Source organism: Pinus tabuliformis, chromosome 7 (genome assembly GCF_031772625.1).
Source record: "Pinus tabuliformis cultivar Carrire ecotype Pingquan chromosome 7, CPIR1, whole genome shotgun sequence".
In the NCBI taxonomy this organism is placed as follows: domain Eukaryota; kingdom Viridiplantae; phylum Streptophyta; class Pinopsida; order Pinales; family Pinaceae; genus Pinus; species Pinus tabuliformis.
The window spans coordinates 951,846,461-951,859,395 of record NC_142293.1 but is presented as its reverse complement, the minus strand read 5'-3'; positions in this window follow the sequence as shown (position 1 = coordinate 951,859,395).

The window sequence follows — 12,935 nt, the reverse complement described above, 5'->3', positions numbered from 1 at the left end:
AGGCCAATGCCCAAAGGTTTTGTTAATTTGGTTCCAACATATTGACACCACACCTTCTTGTTTTGTGTGTTTCATTTTAATTTAAGTTTCCCATGCTATTCGTAAGCTATTTGCTGTGATTATTTTTTTGATTAATTATATCCAGAGCTGAAGAAACTACATAGGGAAAATCCTGCTTTTGTTTTGCATTGCAGACTACATTGTTCATTTCAATGAAGGTTTCATCAGAGATAAGCCTCTCACAAGTTGAGGGGAGATTTTAGGTATAATGTCCTATTCAATGAAATAACAATGGTCAACCTCTTTATGTTATTAAGGTGGTCAATAGTTTGATAGAAGATCCCTTGAATGAAAGAGGAAACCCTCTATATTAGGTGGCAATTCTAGATGGTGGACCATGAATGGTAGCATAGGCCCATTTTAAGGCAGTCAATTTGGTACTAGTAAGACTTTTAAAATTTCTACATTAATTGATTTGCAACTGGCAGCAATCTTCAACTAAAAAAATATGAAAGAGAGTGGAAACTTTCTTTATAACTATATTTGATGCCCTTCAATGACACTAATAAAATATCCTTTTGAATGCTTTGAAATTTCAGGTTTTAGATTTGTTTTGCTATAGCATTTCTTGCATTTACCTGATTACTTACTCACCTGATTTGGTACAAGGGAATTTTTTAGTTTCCTTCATATTAGCTTTTACTCCTATGTAATTTTTACTTGCGACATTGTTCTAGTCTTTGGCATGATGGTTATTTGTTAATTAGTTGTTTTGTCTCCCTTTGAATGGTTGTCTTTTACTTCTTGTGTGTAGCCTAGATCAAGGGAGCCCTCTGTACAGTATTTCATCAAGCGATATAGGGCTACATCTACCTACCAATTGTTTTTCAGTCCGATTACAAATAAGTTTAGAACATTCATATTTTTGCCATGATCATAGCCTGTAATTATTTTGTTTTGTATGTAGGAAATAAGGTTCCATTAGAAGTTTGCATTCCTCAAGCATGACCATTCTGAATTTATGATGTTGATGCGAATTTGTACAAGGCAATAAATTCTCCATGATTATGAAAATGTGTACTTGAATACTTGTATATGGTCTCTTCTTCTAGGCAAGACTCAAGAATAAGAAGCCAAGACTCTTTTCCTGGTTTTGTGATTAGTTATATGAATTTTCCTTTACACATTATAAAATTTTAATAAGAGTACTATATACAATGCTTTAATACAAAAAAGGAGGGCCGCAACTGCACACTCCATAAGCAAGTGCAAAATTAAAAAAAGTGGACTACCCTTAGCCAAACCACTAATAAAGAGTCTACATTACTGTCCATCAACATAACATAAAAAGAGACAAGGAACAACTGCCTCCATAATGTTTAAACTTGGAGATGAACATCCTTTTAATGTGCCATCCTAGCGTTCTTGTCCCTAAAAATCTAGGTTACCGCATTAAAATATGGACTTCTTGCCAATTCATGTACTAATAAATGTTTTTTAAGAAAGTAGTCCTTGTAAATGTCCCATATTTTTGTTAGAAAAAGGAAAACATTTTAATGGATGTTTTTGCAAAATTATTTTCTTCCACTTTCAGTATTTCCTTATTGCAGCCATTTTGGTAGGGAGTGTTAAAAATGTAGCAAGCAAGGTCTTTTGGCTTGTGCCTTAGCCAATGAGGACCTCAAATTGTCCTCATGAGACAGACTTCAGTTAGGATGAGTTATTTCCAATTTACTGGAATAATCTTCAAGTTTGCATGCATAGAGTTGGAGTTTCAGTTAAGTAGAGTCTTCATCAGTTTGACTACAAAATAGGGTAGTAGTTAGCAGTTAAGTTAGAACAAGTTAGTCTTTAGTCTTGATTGAAGGAAGAGTGAGTTAGATCTCTAGTGTTGATTGGAGAGAGAACAAGTTAACAACTCCAGTGATTATTGGAAGAAGAGCAAGTAACACTCTTAGTTAACTTGTAACTAGGACTCGAGTTATAAATTAGCAACTGGGCCTCCTTGCATGCTCAAACTGGGCCTATGAAGGAAGGATGAAGGCATAGGGATTAATAGACTATGAATTATTTTATGCACAGTGTTTTGTGACAAGAGAGAGCTCAAAGGTTGTGTGAGAGACTTGTTTGTGGAGAGCACATAGAACTTGTGCCCTAAGTAATAGGAGATCATAGGTGCGCTAGGATTTAGGAGTTGGGATCAAGGGTTGGCAGGGCAAGTCCGAGATAGAGCAACATGAGAATAAGTATGTTCCCAGGGGGGTTAAATTGCTTTGTAATAGATTCAATTGCTTCAAGACAATCAATAAAATAGCCACATCAATCACACAAGGTTTTCCTTGTTGGGTTTCCTGAGAAAAATAAGTGTCGATTTGTGCATGTGTTTTTATCTCTGTGTTTTTATTTTGTTGTATATGAATTGTTAAGAAACTTTGTATCTTGGTGAAAGTAAACTAGTTTTAGTTTTTAGTTATTCATCTAAGTAGTTGCAAAGTTTCGTGGAAATTTTAACATGGTATTAGAGCATAGGTCAATATATAGTACTAACAACCAACAATATTGGCGGAGGTCAACCCTCAGAGGTAGAGAGGGATACTGTACTGATCAGGGGATTGGCAGCAGTATTCGTGGGTGTCTCAAAGGACCGAGACAGATCCATAATAGTGCTAGAAGAACTTACAGCACAAGATCGATGTTAGTGATAGAAATTGAGTAGGAGGCCTCTTCCAGATTTGTCAGGACTAATTGGTATGAGCTAACATTGATAGATTCTGAAGAGTAGGATCATAGGAGCATGGTTGGAAGGAACATGTCTTTAGATCAGATTCTGTAGCAAGAAGCAATGGAGTCTTCTCATTTAGGCAAAGCAACTGCAACATCGGATAACATGGTGGTGTTGAAGGAAGATCCAGGTGGAAGAGGTTCTTCCAAAAGTACCTTCCTTGCTAAGAGAGAGTGTTGAAAATGTAGCGAGCAAGGTCTCCTGGCTTGTGACTGAAGACCTCAAATTGTCCTTATGACTTAGACTTTAGTTAGGATGATTTATTTTCAGTTTACTGGAATAATCATCAAGTTTGCATGCATAGAGTTGGAGCTTCAATTAAGTGGAGTCTTCATGAGTTTGACTGCAAAACGAGGTGGCAGTTAGCAATTCAGTTAGAACGAGGTAGTCTTCAGTCTTGATTGACGAAAGAGAGAGTTAGATATCTAGTGCTGATTGGAGAGAGAACGAGTTAACAAATCTAGTGATGATTGGAAGGACAACAAGTAACACTTTCAGTTAACTCCCAATCAAAACTCGAGTTCTAAATTTGGAACTGGGCCTCCTTGCACGTTCGAATTGGGCCTATAAAGGGAGGATGAAGGCACAAGGATTATGAATTGTTTTGTACACAAAGGTTTGTGGCAAGACAGCTCACAAGTTGTGAGACGGCCTTGTTTGTGGAGAGTGTAGAGAGCTTGTGTCCTAAGGAATAGGAGATCATATGTGTGATAGGATTTAAGAGCTGGGATGAAGGATTGGAAGGAGAAGTCCAAGCTAGATCAAGAGGGAGCAAGTATGTTCTTAGAGGTACAAATTGCTTTGTAATAGATTCAATTGCACCAAGATAATAAATAAAATAGCCACATCAAGCAGACGGGTTTTTTCCCTATTGGGTTTCTTGAGAACAATAAGTGTGTCAAATTGTGAATTTTTTTTATCTGTGTTTTTATTCTGCTGCATATGAATTGTTAAGAAACTCTGTATCTTAGTGAAAGTAATTTAGTTTCAATTTTCAATTATTCATCTAAGTAGTTGCAGAGTTTCGTGGAAATTTTAACAAGGAATTGAACTATGCATTGTGTAAAACCATGAATCTTATAAAAAATAACCTTACTGAGTAACCATGCAGTAAATCTACATGGTTGTTACTCGTTTTTAGTCAATAATGCACTAAGAATTAGGTTCAAAGATGACAGTGCTAGGGTCTTCAGTTCATGAGTGCATCTAAAGCATACGATTTGATTGGTTCTGATGCCTTGGTTCAAAATATTGTGTTGGTTATGAAGATTGTGAGTTTTTTGTGAAGCTTTTTATTGGCATTGGTTCTATTGAATTATTCAGAAGCTTGTGTTGGTTATGAAGATTGCAAGTTGGTTATGAAGCTTTTTATTGGTATTGGTTCTGTTGAATTTTTCAAGTGACATCTGTAAGACAAGAGTGTTGTTTTTCATTTTGTTGGACTTGGAAAATATCTTCTAGCTTCAAGTTAACTCCTTGGAATAAAAACTAAACAACTTTAAAAAAATTGTTTGTACTAGAGAAGAACTATGCAAAGATACAACTGATTTTACTTTGTTGTGTTCAACACTAGTGCACCCAAGTTATTGGCCTCTATCCTAGAGAAGATACAAGTAGTAGTAATTGAGCAAAACACTTGGGTCAAAGTCTTGTTATGGTTGATTTGGGATTTCTTATTCCTAATAGAATAAGTCTTATTACTCATGATATGTTTATGGCCAATTTCAAGATTTTGTTGTCATTCAATTTGGAATTGGAATTTAGAGTTCCATGGTGTGAAGTGTTTAAGTTGTTAGCCCACCTTATTAAAGACTCCCGCAGTACAATCTCATTAGTTGGTATAACTCTACAAATAGGGACATGTATGTACATAGATAAAACTTTATGGGGATGCCATCTTTACAATTTTCCACCAGACTCTCGCATCATATTAAATTAGACAGTGAATATATTTATCTTAGTCTGTACTTATTTGAAGTAGGGAACATTTTTTTAATTAGGAAACTCAAATGCTTACAAAATTTGGCTTCAAACACCTATGTATGACAAGTGAAATGCATTCTTAACTGTCAATTCTTCGGCATAATTTCTTAGCCACGTATGCATCAGCTACTCCCATGATGGTCGAAAAACATTAATTGACTATATATTGTCTCCCACCTTGCTTCTTTCTTGGACTTACAATTTTGATGTCTACACATTTACTTGATTTGGTTGACCGATGCCCTCTGACTTGTCTCTCAATGTCATTCCTCGACTTCATATGTATCATTGATTTTTAGCCCTTCTACATTTGGGCATATTTCCAATGTTTGACTTAGCTCATGCCTGCTATCCACCTTTAATTATCCTTGGAGAGAAATCTTAACTTCTTGCAAAAATATCAATGGGGGAAGAGCTTTGGAATCTCTTATCAACTTCACTGCTCCAATCTTCTATGCATCAAAATCTCATGGAACTTCTCTAATTTCCAAGTAGTTCGAGGAAGAATGCAAATCATTCTCACACACACCATGGCGAATTACCTTGAACTAGTAGTGGTCTCCCACCTCAAATATTTTTCTCTTTGCAGGAGGATGAAACATCATTTGATATCCAAACAAAGAATTGAACTTTTGCATGCCTTGAGGCATTTAGCCAAAGCCCTCAGGTAAATTTTGTTACCAAAAAATTCCATCTTCACCATCTTTGATCTCATTATTAGGTTTTCACATGCATCTAAATTTATGAAATTCCCCACCAATCACCTAATCTGTGCTCCCCTTGATTCATTTGATGTGATTCTTTCACCTCCATAGAAATCCAAGCAAAATTTTGTTAAACTATAGGTGAATAAGGAAAGAGATTTTGAAGGCTTATAATTTGAGTGTTTGACTCATGGCATGAAACCTCTTGTCTCAACCACGGCTAAACTATTTGCCTTTGCTTGACCATCTTCGAGCAATGATATTATTCATCCCATCCATAAGTTCAGGGACGCATTAAACACAAGTACCTGCACATTGCATAACCATTATAATAGGACATATATTAGGCGAGATTCACTCCACTCTCTTAGACGCCCATATATCAGCATATGCAGATATAGATAAGTTTTAGGGAATGATTATTGAATTTTTTTTGAGATTATCAAATCCTTGACTACATTCTCACTTTGAGGAGTGTTATTTGGGGGATGGAGCATTACCACGCAACACAAAAGCATGTTGTTTTTTTGTGGGTCTAAGGAAGCTTTTGATATTCCTTGACATTTGTTGATAGAGTGGCTTTAATATTTGGGTTTTTCTAGAGATGTTCTTTGGGTAGTTATGGCCTATATTCCCAACACTTTGAGTTATACATTCATGAATTGTTTTATTTGTAACATTGATACAAAGGATGGATGTTGTTTATTTGTAGTCTTGATGATTATACTTTTAAGTCTACAGCTAATGTAGAGAGTATTGATTTTTGTTGGAAAACGAATTCCACAGTATTATTAAGAATGGTATGAAAAATAATGTACATAGTACATATAAATATGCAATATATATAATAGGTAAACCATTGATTCGGTTTCCTAAGTTTAAATGATAAATAAATGTGCACAATAACCCTAACTAAATAAGAGTTAACAATTTTACCCTAATTTACTTCATTCATTGTTTGTAATTTTCTTGTCCCTTCATGTTTTTATCACAGTGCTGAGAACTACATTTTCTCTTAACATGTTGTTCCATATACTTAGATGGGATGGTGTTCTTCTAACTCAATTTAGCACACTCACTCTCATTGGAGTGCAAAGATTCCAGGTGATCCATCCGATCCTTTTGACTACACTCTATGCATATATTTCAAGACAAAATGAGAATTTGTTTTTCTTATTTAACCTGGTTACTTCAAACTCTTGGTTTTCTCTATGTTGGAGAGACATTGTACCGGGCAACGATGTTGAATTTATTTCAGATTCTATGGTGCTGTCTTTATCAACTTACAGTGATTTGTTATAGCTTCAGCTTCAAAGATGAAGGTCAAATTGATGTGCGATGTTTTCTTTTGCAGTTTGAAAGCTTCGGGAACAGGGTGGTCAGTGTAAAATCATCTTTGCTAAAGTAGTTCCAATATTTTCTAGACTGTTTCAATCAAGGAGAGGCATATAATCCCAATTTGTTTTCGTTTTTCCTCCTATAAAAGAAACTTCTATAATTAGAAATGTTGCGATCTCTAATCAAACCATAAGAGAAAATAGTTAGCTGCCGTTGTGTTTTTTCAATTCACTAGGGATTTGGATAATTTATACTCTTATATGCAAGGTGGGTAAAACGTGTTGAAAACAGTGATTGCCAATTTTGACTTGTGTATCCTTGTGGAAAATTTCCTTTTAGAAACTTGTGAACCTTTACATTTATTATTAGTTCAAAGGCACTACAAAGGAATTTTTTTAGGGATGATATGATCAGGTTCTTTTCATGAAATCAGGCCATGAGTTTGCTGTTTTTGCATCTTAATTGGTAATTGGCTAGTTGTTGATTTTGTATTCATTTTAGAGTTCTTTTGTTACAATGCATCCTTTTGTTTCTCGGCAATAAAACTTGATGAACACATGGCTTTCTGTATCATGGAAATTGAATAATTTTGCAGTGGGACCAGGAAATGTACAAAGTTAGCTATATGGAATTGGTATGAAGAATATAGACAAACACCTACAAGGTAGCATCAACATCAAGAATTTGTAGTTGCATAGAGAAATCACATAAGCAACAGGAACATGGCCATATCCCAATATTGTGGAATGTAGAAAATTTTCATTCTAAAGTTGTAGAAGATGGGAGAACTACAAAACATGCCCATAACCCAATATTGTGGAATTTAGAAATTTTGCATTGTAAAGTTGCAGGAGATGGGAGAACTACTAAACCTATCTTTATGAAAGAAGACTATAACCTAGCATTGTACAATTCAAATTCTCACAAGCACATCATCCTGAATTGCAAAATACAATGACCTGCGTTAGGGAGTTGCAAAACCAGAATCCACAGACATGAATCATAGAATACAACATTCTAAATTGCATAATACAACACTCTTCAATAGGGACTTACATTTCCAGTTAGCAATGGCCTTGAGAAGCTTGGAAATAAGCTTAACCAAGTCACTCACTATAGAAGGCAAATTGAAATTCCTCACAACTCTGATCTTGTCACCAATGTATATACTCATCCAATAGGGGATTAATTTTGGGTAGTCTCTGAAACTTGAATTGTATTTAGAATATTGTATGCATTAGGCCTTGTAAAATCACTATAATATAAAGAAGTATTATAGTATAACTACTATATTTTTTTCTAATGACTCTTAAAAATGTTTTGCTAGATTTCTACCTGCATTTATGAAATATCACAATAGGTACACTAGTGTCAGAGGTTTATTATGCATTAGTAAAATATGGAAGTAAAAAATAGAAGCAACATCCTACATCTATTGGGCATTGAGAAATGAAGATGACAAGAAAATCCCTGCAAGGTAGCATCCACAATAATAGCTCATAAGGTGACGAACATCCCTATAACCAGATATTGTAGAATTTAGAAGATTTGCTTTCTTAAGTTGCAGAAACCAAGAAAATTGCTACCTACATTTTTGAAAGCAGTAACCCTATAATCTAGCATCGTGCAATTCAAATTCTTACAAATAGAGATTGTGGAGATGGAAAGACCACAGAGACATTGCCTAATATAACAGGATAAATTGTAGAACACGACACTCTGCAATAGGGAGTGATATTACCATTGAATGTCGACCTTGAGAATATTAAAAAGAATCTTAACCAATTTATTCATTATGGATGGTGAGTTGATATTATTTGCAGTAGTAACAAACATAACGTGTAAGTCATGCACATGAATATTTCTATGTTCCACCAAGTTTCCAGGATGGGGGGTGTGGAGGTGGAGGGAGTTAAAAGGGAGATATGTGGGAGCATCCCTAAATTTTAAAGACATTCAGGGAGGACCGGAGGATGTTAGGGTCACTAGCATAGGGGTCCCCATCTCCAAAATTAAAATAATAATAATGATAAAATCTCAACAATAACAATTCATCCCATGAAAAATCATCATTGTCGAATCCAGTGGAAACACTATAATGTTTCCAAATCATGAAATCTATTTAAACTTTAGTCTACTGAATTCTAAATGGGATATAAAATTCTACATTCTCCATATGATGTCTGATGAGGTTGGAATCACCCTCAAAAATCTCGAAACAGTTTAAAGTATATTGTGATATAAAGGAGTGTCACTTGAGAATTTTCACCTTACTTCAAGAATGTAATATTACTATTAATTACTAAAGTCAGAGTCCTCAAAGTTCAATCTCCTATTTTTTTGGTATCTTCATTTTATTGAACAAACAATTTGATGTGAGGGGTCTAGGCATCCCTGTTCTGGGGGAGGTACCACCAAACATCTCCTTTTTGGTAAAATTCTTCTCTCACACCAGGGAAATGTTGCCCTGTCTTTCCCCAAAAGGGGGATGTGGTCAAATGGTTTTCCAGGAGCCCACATCTCTGGAGTGTGTGGTAAATGTTGGGGGTGTTCTCTCTAATTTGGGGGATGCATCCCTATGTAACAGTGGAATATTCAATAGGGGGATTAATTTGGGTAATGAGTAAAACTTAAATTGTATTTAGAATATTGAATGTGTTGTGCCTTGACATTCACTATAATCTAAAGAAGTATGGTATTGTTATTACTGTTATATGTTTGTCCAATGATTTTTGAAGTTGTCCATGCGGATTTCTACCTGCATTTGTAAGCATAGCACAATAAATATGGTAGTTTTAAAAGTGTTAGTATGCAATGTTAAAAGCCTTTTATCCTGTATTATAAATTGGGACATTGTAGATGAGAAATTCGGAGGCGATCATTGCTTTTCTGGTACTCACAATGTTTGGTTGTCTCATTAGAGAGTTGGCATATGCAAAGCCTAAAGCCAACGAGGTGTTAAACGGAATGTGTGTTCCTAATTTAAGAGGAAGTGGAGCAACTAGTATTTCCATTTCTCTTATTGGAGCTTTTCTTACACCGTAAGCCCCTATCACTTGTCCATTTCGTTAATTCAATTCAGTGAATATGTTTCGTTAGCGCAAAGTAGTAATGATTAGAAAATCTGGCTAAAGATTTTCCCCTATGATGCAAATGAGGCGTTGGGCATTTTGTTGCATAGTAATAAATGGATTAGTTTTAAGTGTGATTTTTTTGGAGTTTCTAGTAGTTTTCTCATCAAAATTTTGTGAAAACATTTTGGGGCCAAATTTTGATTTATGTTGTTTAAACTAGTTTTTTTGACTACATATATGGATTCAACATTCTAAATTGCATAATACAGCACCCTTCAGTAGGGATTTGCAATGCCAGTCAGTGATGGCCTTGAGAAGCTTGGAAATAAGCTTAACCGAGTCACTCACTATATAAGGCAAATTGAAATTCCTCGCAACTTGATCTTGTCACCAGTATATATACTCATCCAATAGGGGATTAATTTTTGGTAGTCTTTGAAGATTGAATTGTATTTAGAATATTGTATGCATTATGCCTTGTAAAATCACTATAATATAAAGAAGTATGATTGTATAACTACTATATTTTTGTCTAATGGCTCTTAAAAATGTTTTTCTAGATTTCTACCTGCAGTTATGAAATATCACTATAGGTACACTAGTGTCACAGGTTTACTATGCATTATTAAAATATGGAAGTGAAAATTAGAATCAACATTCCACATCTATTGGGCATCGAGCAATGAAGATGATAAGAAAATCCCTGCAAGGTAGCATGCACAATAATAGCTCATAAGGTGATGAACATCCCTATAACTAGATATTGTAGAATTTAGAAGATTTTCTTTCTTAAGTTGCAGTATCCAAGAAAATTGCTACTTACATTTCCGAAATAAGTAACCCTATAATCTAGCATCGTGCAATTCAAATTCTTACAAATAGAGATTGTGGAGATGGAAAGACCACACAGACATTGCATAATATAACATGCTAAATTGTAGAACACAACACTCTGCAATAGGGAGTGGTATTGCCATTGAATGTCGACCTTGAGAATCTTAGAAAGAATCTTAAACAATTTATTCATTATCGATGGTGATTTGATATTATTTTTAGTAGTAACAAACATATCGTGTAAGTGATGCACATGAATATTTCTATGTTCCACCAAGTTTCCAGGATGGGGGTGTGTGGAAGTTGGGGGAGTTAAAAGGGAGATATGTGGGAGCATCCCTATATTTTAAAGACATTCAGGGAGGACCGGGGGACGTTAGGGTCCCTAGCATAGGGGTCCCCATCTCCAAAATTAAAATAATAATAATAATGATAAAATCTCAATAATAACAATTCATCCCATGCAAAATCATTATTGTCGAATCCAGTGGAAACACTATAATGTTGCCAAATCATGAAATCTGTTTAAACTTTAGTCTGCTGAATTATGAATGGAATATAAAATTCTACATTGTCCATATGATGTCTGATGAGGTCGGAATCACCCTCAAAAATCTCGAAATAGTTTAAAGTAGACTGTGATATAAAGGAGTGTCACTTGAGAATTTTCATCTTACTTCAAGAATGTAATACTACTATTAATTACTAAAGTCAGAGTCCTCAAAGCTCAATCTCCTATTTTTTTGGTATCTTCATTTTATTGAACAAACAATTTGATGTGAGGGGTTTGGGAATCCCTGTTCTGGGGGAGGGACCACCAAGCATCTCCTTTTCGGTAAAATGCTTCTCTCACACCAGGGAAATGTTACCCCGTGTTTCCCCAAAAGGGGGATGTGGTCAAATGTTTTTCCAGGAACCTGCATCTATGGAGTGTGGTAAATGTTGGGGGTGTGCTCTCCAATTTGGGGGATGCATCCCCATGTAACAATTGAATATTCAATATGTTATTGTTATTACTGTTATATGTTTGCTCAATGATTTTTTGAAATTGTCCATGTGGATTTCTACCTGCATTTGTAAGAACAGCACAATAAATATGGTAGTGTTAAAAGTGTTAGCATGCAAAGTTCAAAGCCTTTTATCCTAGGTTATAAATTGGGACATTGCCGATGGGAAATTTGGAGGCGATCATTGCTTTTCTTGTACTTACAATGTTTGGTTGTTTCATTGGAGAGTTGGCATATGCAAAGCCTAAAGCCAATGAGGTGTTAAAAGGAGTGTCCATTCCTAATTTAAGAGGAGGTGGAGCAATTGGTATTTCCATTTCTCTTATTGTAGCTTTTCTTACACCGTAAGCCCCTATCACTTGTCCATTTCGTTAATTCAATTCAGTGAATATGTTTCGTCAGTGCCAAGTAGTAATGATTAGAAAATCTGGCTAAACATTTTCCCCTATGATGCAGATGAGGCATTGGGCATTTAGTTGCACAATAATAAATGGATTAGTTTTAAGTGTGATTTTTTTGGAGTTTTTGGCATTTTTCTGGTCAAAATTTTGTGAAAACATTTGGGGAAAAATTTTGATTTATGTTGCTTAAACTATTTTTTTTTAGTACATATATGGATTCAACACCCTCAAAAACCTTTGAATCACTTCGATTGTGAAGAGTTCACCTGTCAAACTTTTGATTTCAATGAATGTTGGTGAGAACAAGCTAGATAGAAAAATAAACTAGAAGACTTTCCAAAAAATTGCACTAGAAAGCTACTAGGTCATAAATCCCTCAAATGATGTCTATCTTATCATGTTCAAAATTTACTACTATGGTATTGAGTGTTTATTGATTACCTTCATAAAATCTAACTGATCCTATCATCCACCATATCCAGATACAATTTATTTCTTCACTTTGACTTGGTTCTCTCCTAGAAAGAACCACCAACTATTTATGGAGTTAATGTAAGTAATCTTCCATAGTTTAGAGAATTCTTAAAATAACTGGAATAGATTATTCATGTACTTTTCATTGTTTTTTATTTACAAATTAGATCAATTTTTGATGGGTTTTGGAAAGTACAAGTTTTCATTACGGAAATTATGAAGTGTAATTATTCCACTTAGAATAAGGTCTAATAGTCCCATCTATAGGAACTGAATTTGTAAAAGTACACTGAAAAACATGATTCTTCAACCCAAACTTTTTTATTTCAATGAATGTC